Raw genomic sequence first — 12423 nt, forward strand, 5'->3', positions numbered from 1 at the left:
CCCGTAGGGCATCCAAAATCGGCTACCAGAAGAACCCTAGAGTCCTTAGAACCGATTTTGAGCCAACATTATCTCTCTCCAAGATCATTCTTGTTGCATTGGTGTTTGTGATCGATTAGAGGTATTACATTTGTGATACTAGGCTCTCAAAGCTTGAAGATTCTTGCAATACTCTAAAGGTAATCATCTAAACTTGTTTTATTTGTTATTTTCGGATTTTGTATGCTAGATCTAGGGTTTATAAGATTTGGATAATTTGCATGTACAATAGAGAAACCTAGATCCAAAGTTTTAGGGTTTACATGTGCACCATAGGATTGTTGTTATGCTCAAAACCCATCAGTGGTATCAGAGCTTTGATTGGTTTCTATTATATTTGATGCATTGAGTGTTTGTTCATTGCTTAAAATTAAAAATTCTGCGTTCTACCTGATAGACTAGTCGAGTCCCCTGGTGAACTCGACGAGTCCAAATGGTGACTCGGCGAGTCAGAGTATCGGACAAAGGGATTTTCGGGATTTTGTCTTACTTTGACTTGGGATAATTACAAAAAATGTTTTTGATTGATAAAATCGAATTTTATTAATATGATGTGATTATCCTTATCAAAATAGAAGGTAATTCCAAATTTAGTAGATAATTATTGCCTTATATGATAAACTTTAATTATTTGAATTATTTGAAAGAATTATCTTGCCATGGAATTGGATTAGGTCAAAATTAGATAATCTCCAATTAATTGTTTAATTATATTATTTAAATTTTGATGTAGAAAGTTTTGAAAAGTTTCAAAACTTTCCCTCAAGTTTTGGAATTCAATTTTTTTATTAAAAAGTTTAATTTTGAAATATTTAAATTCTAAACCCTAGAATTTTACAAGTTTAAAATTCAACCCTTAGACTATTATAATATTATAAGAATAATGATTATATATGTATAAGATTAATGCTAGTCTTACCGTTAGTAGGCCTCATTCACGAAGCCGATCTACAAGGGGGGGGGGGGGGAGGGTATAAGGTTGCTACCTATAAAATGACAGTTTAATGGGTGTCCACTCTTACCACCGCTTCCATGGAATTACACTTTGTACCCTTACCAAGACGTTAGTGGAGTGTGTGTGGTTAACCAACACACTAATTTGGGTCTAGAAAATGTAACACCCATAAAATTTGCGCCAATTTAAAACATTTTAATCCATTCAAAAACCATCTAGTTATTACAACTTGTTTTCAAAACAGTTTAATTATCAGAGTATCCCCAGAACCAAATCACAAAATCATGAAATATGAGGAGCGGTACGATCACGCCTTTGCCTTGCCACGATCTCCTGATGTACCTGAAAAGATAAACTGAATCTGTAAGCCCGAAAGCTTAGTGAGTTCCCTCAAAATACCCATACACACATAACCATACACATACAACAACGAGCAGCATACTATGGGCCCAATCAACCATCTGGTTGGGATACCGCTGGCCCTTAACCTTCAGGTTGGAATGCCAACGTACTATGAGTCCAGTCATCCTACCAGGATGGAATCCTCTCGGCCCATAACCATCGGGTTGGAATGCCCGGACACCTACACATACAACAACAACTACTATGGGTCCAATCATCCCTAAGGATGGAACACCCCAGGCCCTCAACCATCGGGTTGGAATGATATCCTACTATTAGTCCAATGATCCTACCGGGATGGAATAGTCCTGGCCCACAACCATCGGGTTAGAATGCCCTACCTAATATGAGTCCAATCATCCTACCGAGATGGAATACTCCTGGCCCACAACCATCGGGTTGCAATGCCCACACTCCTACATCTATTCTAACTACTACGAGTCCAATCATCCATCACGATGGAATACCCTAGGCCCTCAACCATCGGGATGGAATGCCCTACCTACTATGAGTCCAATTATCCTACCGGGATGGAATACTCCTGGACCACAACCATTGGGTTGGATTGCCCACATAGTATCAATCAGACATTCGCACCAATATCAGAAAACCATATAACAGTCTAAATCGACATACGAGGGTCCTATCATCCTCGTGATGGAATACCCCTCAACTAGCAAACAATAATGTGCACATGTAATAGGTAATCTCCTACCTGCATACAGACAGTCAAACTTAACTATAGGTCACGAAGCATAACCGCTTCCAGTTTACCAAAATACTGATCAAACCAATCATACCATCATAACAACCATCCTATCTACTAGGATCCAGAGCTAACAGATCACAGTGTAACTATCTCAAATACAAATCAAAGGGACGACCTTGGTGGCTTAGACCCTTGAGTATAGTGAGGAAAACTCACCTTTCAACTGCCAAACCGAACAACGAAAGCACAATCCCGAAGCACTACCCCAGACTCCAACACCTACAGCCATCAATGATCAATTGAAATAAATATCTAAATTACCATAATACCCTTGAAGGTCAAACGGGTCAAAGTCAAAGTCCTGGCCCAAAGTCAGCCTTCCTGATTGACCCTACGCGCCGAGTCAACCCATTGACTCGTCGAGCTCTTAACTTCAGAAAACTCTCATATCACGACTCGACTCGCCGAGTCACCCCATGACTCTTCGAGTCCATCAATCTCCTAGTCCTATCCTGACCAACTGACTGAGTCATCACTCAACTCACTGATCTGAGTCTTAACCAGAAGAGGTTGGGGGGTTTACGCTATGACTCGCCGATTCCAAGAATAGACTCGCTGAGTCCACGACAATCTTCAACTGACTCGCCGAGGTGTTCATCCAACTCGTTGAGTCCATGCCCATCATCGTATGACTCGCCGAGTCAACCCATGAGACTCGCCAAGTCTCTTCAATCCTTCATCCATACAGTCACTTTTAGATCCATCCTCCTAGGGCATAACTCTCACGTAAAGCTGCCAACTTTATGTGAGTACACGGTGCTATTGGCCGAAAACAAGTTAGGGCTAGGGTTTAAGCCAAGAAGAATTCACAACCAAACCAATGGTTGATGCTTTATGATTTCCTGAACCAAGACAAGTCTAGATCTGAAGTTGCAACCTCAACTCTAGACCCATGACCCGAAATGGATCTTAAACATACTAAAATGGCCCTAAATCCATCCATAAGTTGATCTAGAAAGGAAAGGATCAAGGTAACAACTTGTTACGTCAATAATGTGCCCAAACTGAAATAGATTATGGATCTATACGAGTCCCTTGATGCTATGCACTTGATCTACAAGCCTCCTTTGCTAGAATCTCGTTCCAAAGCTTCCAAGCTCACCCCAAAGGCTCACACACGATTTTAGGGTTTTTTGAATCTAAAGGGGTAACAAGAGGCTGAGGTGAGGACTTAAGGTCCTTTAAATAGCGTGCAAACCCTAAGATTAGGGTTTTCTCTTCCCAACACCAACTCGTCAAGTCCAGCCGCCGACTCGGTGAGTTGGTCACTTAACTCGTGACCAGAACCCGCTATGACTCGACGAGTAATCGCACCTACTCATCGAGTAGCTTCCTCAATTTACACTTTAAACCCATGAACTCTTGCTTCTAAACTTGGGGTGTTACAATTCTCCCCCACTTAAATTTGGCTTCGTCCTCAAAGCCAGCTGCAACACATGATTCCAAAAATAATTGCTACAATGCAATCTCCCGCCTTGAACCAATCCCCGGTCTCTACCGACATTACTTATCGTATCTCTTATGAAACAACTTCTTCCCATGTCGAACCTTGTCAACTGATCCAAGCTTGCCACCGGCTTCTTCCCGCTGATAACTACACATATCAACTAAGTATCACCTGATGATACTACCATATTCCCGTCTTGCACCTACTTCCACAGCTTACGAAAACTGGATACCATAATAAACCAGTTGACCCTACTATGGCACTAAGCTATCTTTCTCTTGACAAAACTGATGACAACCCAGGTACTCGCAATATTGGAAACCCGTCTAGTTCTCCTCCTGAATCTAATCCCTTTTCTATGCTAAGATAACACATCCTTCAACGTCCAAACAACCCTCATGGATAACCAGCTAAATCGTAGAACACTCATACCAGGCCCAATCAGCCTCAGGCTGGAATTCTAGGTACATATACGATGGGTCTAATCATCCCTTAGATGGTATACCCTCATATCCTCACACATGTTTGGCCCAATTTAAGCCTCGGGTTGGAATACCAAACATATCTGGTCCAATCAATCATAGGGTCCAGTCATCCTCATGATGGAATACCCTAGATTGGAATACCACTACAACATAACCCATATCTTCCAACCATACTTGAAACCCAAGGAACTATCCTTGCATCCCCCCTCAAACTCCTCTAATTCGGCACAACCAAGAACAACTCATCCAAACCTCAACATTACGTCTATCCCAAACATGCTATAGCAGGGAACATAACTATCATAATCTCTACGTCCACGACCTATGGCTGGAATACCCTCACATAGTTCTCAGCATAGATCTGGGTTGCTTCCAAGTCTGTCGACCCTGCTACTTCCACTTCCACTGATCAAAACTCCATCTTGGAGATACCCATCTCCGCCACCTCCAAGGAGGCTTGACCACAACCTTGCAACATCAAACATTTCCACGACATCAAGACTTCTCTCCATACTAATCACTGAAGGAACATGCTACTATTCTGGCACACATATACTCAGGTCCAAAACACGCAACTGAATAACCCATAAAGAGTCCTCATTAGACTTGGTCAACACATTCATCACTTTAAGACAGACCCACTGATCGCTTTTTGGCATGGCAGAATACTCCACACCTGCACATAGATCAACATCCATACCGGGTCTTCAGCAACTGGTCGCTACAACTGGTCCCTCTAGAAACCGACATCCAACTGCATAAGGCAACATCTTATCAATATAATACCTCATGTAAGAAATTCCAATTCTCCCCCACTTAGAACATTAACCACTGATGACTTCTGAATCCTTGAATGACAGCTGCACATCCTGATTTGGCGATTTTCTATCCTATATCTTTCTCTTGAAAGAAACACATGATCCTACCATCTATGACCCCTTAACCAAGAATTTCCCACAAGAAATAGCTATGCCCTAGTAACTCATGCACAAAGAAAAGAAACCAACAATGCAATCATAAACAGAAGATAGGGATATGCATACCGGCTGATACCTCTGGCGCTGATCCGGCCTCCCCGGTTATAAGCTAATAAGCACACCCTGGAGCCTTCGGAGGCTCAGCCCTGCCCTAAATCCCGTCAGTGAGCCTCAAAGTGGCTGGTGCTGGGGCCTGCATTGGCCTGGTAGCCAAGAGGGGACACTGGGCCTTCATATGGCCCACTTGATCACAATGATAACAAAGTCGGACTCTAGCAGCTGGAGCCTGCTGCCTGTAGTCCATGGCTATGTGGCCCTTCTTGCCACACTTGTGGCACCCAGAAGAAGACCGAAAAACTACATCATGTTCCTTGACGCACTTTCAACAAGTGTGACTCCTTGGACTCCCCTATCGATAATCAGCGTCCCTCATACGTTTCGGTGCAGGCTGCGACTGCACTGGGGCCTGCCTCTGCTCCCTCAGCTGGAGTTCAATCTCTAACTCACGCCACCTGGCGACCTGCTGGAACTCCAACAATGTACTACATATCTGCATAGATACGAACTGTCTGATATCTGTCTTAAGCATACTCAGATACCGGGACATTTGAGCCTGCTCTGAAGCAAACTCAGGGAAAAACATCGCCCTATCTGTGAACATCTTGGTGATCTCCGTCACCGACTCTGAATCCTGCTTCAGCTCCAAGAACTCCTGAGCCAACCTCTCTTTCTCTCAACCCGTAGAACATAACGAGTACTGAACATCTCCTGGAACTGGTCCCAAGTAACCGCAGCCTGCTGTGCGTCAAAATAAGATCCTGTAATCAACCTCCACCAATCCTTCGCCCCGAGACTCAAAAGGTTCGAAGCACACCTCACCCTCTGATCTGCAGGGCATGAACACATGAAGAAACAACCCTCCACATTCGACAACCATCTCAAAGAAATGATCGGATGCTGAACTCCATCGAAAGTAGGTGGATTCGTATTATCGAAGTCCTGATACTGAAAGCCCCGATCGGCTCCTCGTCCTGCTGCTGCTACAACCGCTGTAGCTTTCGCGGTAGCCGTCTCTGCAAGAGCTGCATAACACTCAACAAAGTAATAAGCCATGGCGGTCGTGATCGCCCAAACATCTCCAGCAACTCAGCCCGTAACATAATAGCAACCTCATCATGTAGGATCTCACGAATCCTAGCATCTAACTCATCCGTACTCATCTGAACAATGACCTCAGGTGGTACTATCCCATCCTAACCACCCTCTCCCGATTCTGAAACTGAACCGGATCCTGCCCCGAAACGCCTCGTAACCACCATACTGAAAATACACCACAAGAATATCAGGTGCTCCTCATAACAAATTGGGAACCAACTCCCAACAAAAACCCTAGGGGTCGTGACTTCGTTGATATGCGTATGGGTCATGTGCTTTCAATAGTACGGGCCCATACTAACTTCCACACCTACCCATATTTGTCTGATGTATCATCATAGTACCCTAACAAGATATATAGACATAACGAGCGCTCAATCCACACTCCTAGAGGGATACTGAATATCTTATAACTAGCCTCCTGGCCTCTCACTACCCACCCATCCATGAAACTTCCACCAACCCTGTAGCACTAGTGTATGCTAGTCATACATAATGCGGGACCCTATATACTTTCGAATATCCAAGCCTACCCTAAGCTCCGAATCATAGAAGAATAGAACATAAGGCCAAATCAAACATTCTCAGGCTATAAGATCTTAATTATATATAACCGTGATGCATACACTAAATAACTACAGTAATGATGTCAATTTCATACAAAGGAAAACCTAGGCTAGCAGGCATCATATAATCAGGCAATCCTATCATGGAAATTATGAAGATCCCTATCCTAGTACTAGCATGCTGCTCTAACATATCACATAATCAAATAACTTGTATGGTATTTCGTTGTCTACTTACTAGCTCCGGCTGATCGTACCCTCTGCATCCTCCTTTACTTATTTTGAAAACCGTTTGAAAACCACTTGAAAATCTTTCCTTTATTTGAGACTGGATTCACACGAATGTTCCTCCAATTCACTCAAACCAAGACTCTGATACCAACTTGTAACACCCATAAAATTTGTGCCAATTTAAAACATTTTAATCCATTCAAAAACCATTAAGTTATTACAACTTGTTTTCAAAACAGTTTAAACATCAGAGTATCCCAGAACCAAATCACAAAATCATGAAATGTGAGGAGCGGTATGATCACGCATTTGCCTTGCCACGATCTCCTGATGTACCTGAAACAATAAACCGAAACTGTAAGCCCGAAAGCTTAATGAGTTTCCCCAAAATACCCATACACGCATAACCATACACATACAATAATGAACAACATACTATGGGCCCAATCAACCATCCGGTTGGAATACCCCTGGCCCCAACCTTTGAGTTGGAATACCAACGTACTTTGAGTCCAATCATCCTACCAGGATGGAATACTCTTGGCCCACAACCATCGGGTTGGAATGCCTAGACACCTACACATACAACAATAACTACTATGGTCCAATCATCCCTCAGGATGGAACACCTCAGGCCCTCAACCATCGGGTTGGAATGCCATCCCACTATGAGTCCAATGATCCTACCGAGATGGAATACTCCTAGCCCACAACCATCGGGTTGTTCGGGTGATCCTTCCTTTTAGTCTCTAAATTAAATCATAATTAATTTAAGACTAAGACTAATTAAATAACATAACTTCATATTAATATATTATAACTTATAATATATTAATAAACATATGTGTATAACTCTCATAAAATTATCCATAAATTGTTCGGGTGAAATGCAACCCAAATGGACCATGCCGGGTCGGGTCAAGTATATACCAAATAAGTTATGGACTTAGACACCTTATCCAACAGACTCCCACTTGGATAAGTCTAATAACTCTATTTGCCTATATAACTTCAGGAACCAACCAGCAATCGTAGCTCTCGAAAACTCTGTTGAACTATGAAGCGCCATTTTAAGACAAGTGATCATATAATCCTCTGTTCTCATGATCTCAGCTGCACAAACACATGGAACTAAGTCTTGCTTATTGTCTGGCAGTTGTTTCTCGATTTCCGATTTGTTTGACAAAGAACTTTACTGAACACATCAGTTTAGTTCTGACCGGGCCCGGTACATGGGTCAACACAAAATCATCAAGGTGCCCAGATATCGCTTCTATTTCTAGAAGGAACAAATAAACTTCGACTCATATGCTTGTTCTACTACTTGTTGAATTGTACACAAAGGCACGTTTTATAACATCAAGTTACTGATGCGTTTACGTGCAATCAATGCACAACCAACTCATAGGTAACAACTCATATCTCTAGGTTTGAAGATTTATATGATATTACCGTCTCACGATCACTCGACATAAATTCCATGAAGTGATACAAGTGAGCGTGGGTTTATTCCAATACTCATAACTTATGAGCACTCATGAATGTTGTAGCAACCATTGCTATGACTAAACCCATTTAGCCATCTACAAACTCGATTCATGACAGTCTTGATTCATACCTACTTCCAACATATGAACGACTGTGGAGTGTTTAAATAACTTAGTCATTCGGAAAGAATAACCTAGCTATTTAGGAAGTCAAAACATGCAAAGTGAAACACAATAATAATCGAATCCAATATGATCTCAGAACCCTTTTGAATATAAATAGAACCACCTTTTATTTATCACCATATTGATTACACATTATTCATTGTATAATGTTTCAAACAATCAACTTAAGACTTAAATAAAAACAACAGTCGTCCCATGCTCCTAGCATGTACACTTTGTTTTTCTAAACAATAGTTATGCCATACTCCAAGTATGCACACTATGTTTGTCTATGATCCTTACATTGTGATGTAGATCAATTGAACATGATTCCATTGATACTCATTTCACAATCCCAAATCCTTATTGTAAATGTGAGAATCCCCGATTCCTATCATTTACCAAAAAAAAAAAACTGTTAGATTTTAAACTTTTATGCAATGTTCCTCTTGTAATGATTATGCACAAAGTCACCAAAACCTTGTCACCAGTCATTACAGAGTATTCCAAAGAAGGTCAACTTCTATGGAACGGAAGTCTCATATTCAAAGTACATTGCTTTGAACATCCTTCTTGCATTAAGGTTTTCTAATCTTACATAGATTGAATAACTTCCACCTATGGAGACATTTCCATAGTCCCATTTTGACTATCACTTCCGAACAAGAGTTATTTCTTTTCAGAATATGTCAATATGGTCCTTTCCGACAACTTACATCATACTTCCAACTTTCCCTGAGCAACCAATCTTTGGCGAACCTCAGATTGTCCTCGACAATTGCTTAATCACTTTAGTCATATCCAGTTCTATACTTTTCCCTTCTCAATGCCTTAAGCATTTGGAAAATTTAGAAAAGATGAATATTATAGCACATGAAATCGATCCTATATCTGAAGCATATGAGACACGATTCATGATGTCTCACATAAAGACATGATACTAGACCAGTCTTTTGCTACAATATTTTTTTATTTGCCATGTTTTCAAAATTTAACTATGAAGAGGGATGCCGTAATCATAATCGAATTTTGAAAACGCAATATATATAGAATTTCTTCAAGTTGAAGCATTCCAACATAAAATTCATATATATATATTCTTGACTAAAGATGATTAAAATCTCAATCTAAGCTTTAGAATTGAAATGAAGTATAATTTCCTCTCCCTTAATTATAGCAAAACAACTTTTCAACCCCTGCAACTTCACGAATTGAAACTTTGTTTTCTATAATTAACATTGCTAACTTGCAACACCAAACGTAATAATCATGCTCCCACTAACACGATGATTATCAGCATAACACTTATGCTCCCACTAGCTCTGACATATTTCCAGAAATCTGCTGGACTTCTGAAAGTTAGATTCATACACCCTTTCTTAGATAGCTCACATGTGTGTCTAAGCAATTTCAAGAACTATGAAAAGGGATGTCGTAATCATAGTCTCAATTTCTTAGACCTTTGCCATTTCTCACAAGTCCATGTTAGTGTGCCGGTTAACCACACACGCTCCACTAACGACTTTTGAAAATGCAAATAACACATTTGATATCTACATAAAATCTACTTAGTGAAAGCGTTTCCTCACCATCATTTTCATGAATCGGAGAGAAACCTTATGACACTTAGATTTTATAGTGTAGGAGTTCCTATCTTGTTGAATTTGTCAAAACCATAATCACAAGATAAGGATAGTGACAAATTCAGCCTTACATGGATTAAACTTGTTCAATCTTAGTTTCTTGTCACCTTGGTAGCACAAGGCCCACCAAAGCTTCCAAGTTGAACTCTGATAACTCACATGCAAATTCAACTTATTTGAAGTAGGTACAGAAATAAGAATTATGTCAACACGATAGGTTGCAAACCTTAAGTCGTGTGCTAGTGATAAATGACAGGTTTTACTCTTGATTAAATCTTGAAACTCTTTCGGGATCTTTAAGGCTCCCACTGTCTCCTTGATATACAAGTTTCCCCAGTCAAGAACCATTCCTTGACAAAACAAATATTCAAGGGATAGCGCGGATTCTTATCAAGACTAACACTTCACACAATTGGTCTTAGTTGGTCTTTGTCTCATCCAAGACATCACAACTTACCAATCTCAAATGTACAAGAGTAGAAAACATTTTACTCTTACATTTGACTAGTGTTAATAAATCTTCATTTATGTCACTCCAGGTTACAATCTTGGAGTATGACTCTAAGAATCGTTTTGGAACGAAATATGACTCATCTTCTTGATTTTAACCAATCCAACAATTCATGACCTCTCTTCTTAGCCATAACAATGCATTAAGACGTCCTTAGAGTATGAATTTGTGATAGGGTTTCATAATCATTAAGATGATCATGAAATATGATACTAAAGTACTCTCCCATCCTTTCAGATTTGAGAAACTTTTATCTTTCTGCCTAATTTGATTCTTCTCATTTGTTTTGTCATACATTGTAACCTTTCCGATGTTACAAAATTATACTTAACCTCATAAGTATAATCATATTTACTAATCTTTAGTAAATCATGAGAAATCAATCTTTGTGGTGGACCTTGACCAGCGCACACCCAGTGTACCTAATTCCTTAGTCATTCAATTGGCTCACATGTACATGTGATCAAAGAATTAGTCTTAATTTTCAAAGATGAAAATTCTCATTCATCATACAATACAACTTGTATGATTCCAAGTTTCTGTCCAATTGAAACTTGGGTGATGAAAAACTTTCTTCATTCGGTAAATTCAGACACTACCAAAAATTAAGGAATCAAATCCACTTTCCAATATTGCTATTACTGGAAACATATAAGCAACAATTTTCCACAGATGCCATTATAAGGATATTTTTAAAATAAATAAACTTAAAACCCTTTTTTTCTTTTATTTTAAAACTTTGCGGAAAAACTTATCCTTACAATCCACATGAAAACCTTGTTGTTATCTATTCATAAGCAATATATTATAACTCTTAAGCACCATCTCAAAATTCTGATTGCCGAACCATGCGATCGAAACCCACCTTCACAATCAGAATCAACATATACTTACTTTAAGCTTCCCATATTTTCTTTGATTCTTAAAAACATCAGCATGTGACCCATTCATATTATGTAATAAGAATCTCTAAATAGGAACTTAATAGAGTTACACAGTGGACTTTACCCGAAGTAGAGTCAAACCTCTTGACTTGATTAACCTTATGACCTTTCAGGTGAATAGGGCAGCTTCGCAACTAATGCCCCTTCCTTTGGCAACAAAACACATGGACCCTTTGCTAATGGCACATGAGACTATCTCAGAATTTGCCTTTCTCTTTACTATTTGGTCAACCGAGTTGACTATAGCCGATCCCTTTCCATTGGGAAGAGAAATCCTTTTCTAGATATCCAATGCTACCATTGTCAATGTCCATGTAGACTTGGGAAGTTGTTCTTTTAATCAAATTTGCTTTACTAGTGTTCCAAATCATTGCTGATTCCACAACACAAAGCAAATAGATAACATCATTAAGGGTCATGTCATAGTCTGTCTCATAGTAGTCCCAAAGAGACTCACTATGTTACTAAGAAAGTGATTGAACATCCAACTTTCACAGGACTTTGACACCCAACTCTCCCGGCTTTTCAATATGTGACTTTATCTCCAAGATGTGAGCACACATAGACTATGCTTGCCAATAGGGATTGAGTGACTTTAAACTTTTCAAGAACTTGTGGGTGAGGGAGAATAATTGGAGGAAGTGGAG

This window comes from Lactuca serriola, chromosome 1 (genome assembly GCF_051521515.1).
Source record: "Lactuca serriola cultivar US96UC23 chromosome 1, Lser_US96UC23_V15, whole genome shotgun sequence".
Taxonomy (NCBI): Eukaryota; Viridiplantae; Streptophyta; class Magnoliopsida; order Asterales; family Asteraceae; genus Lactuca; species Lactuca serriola.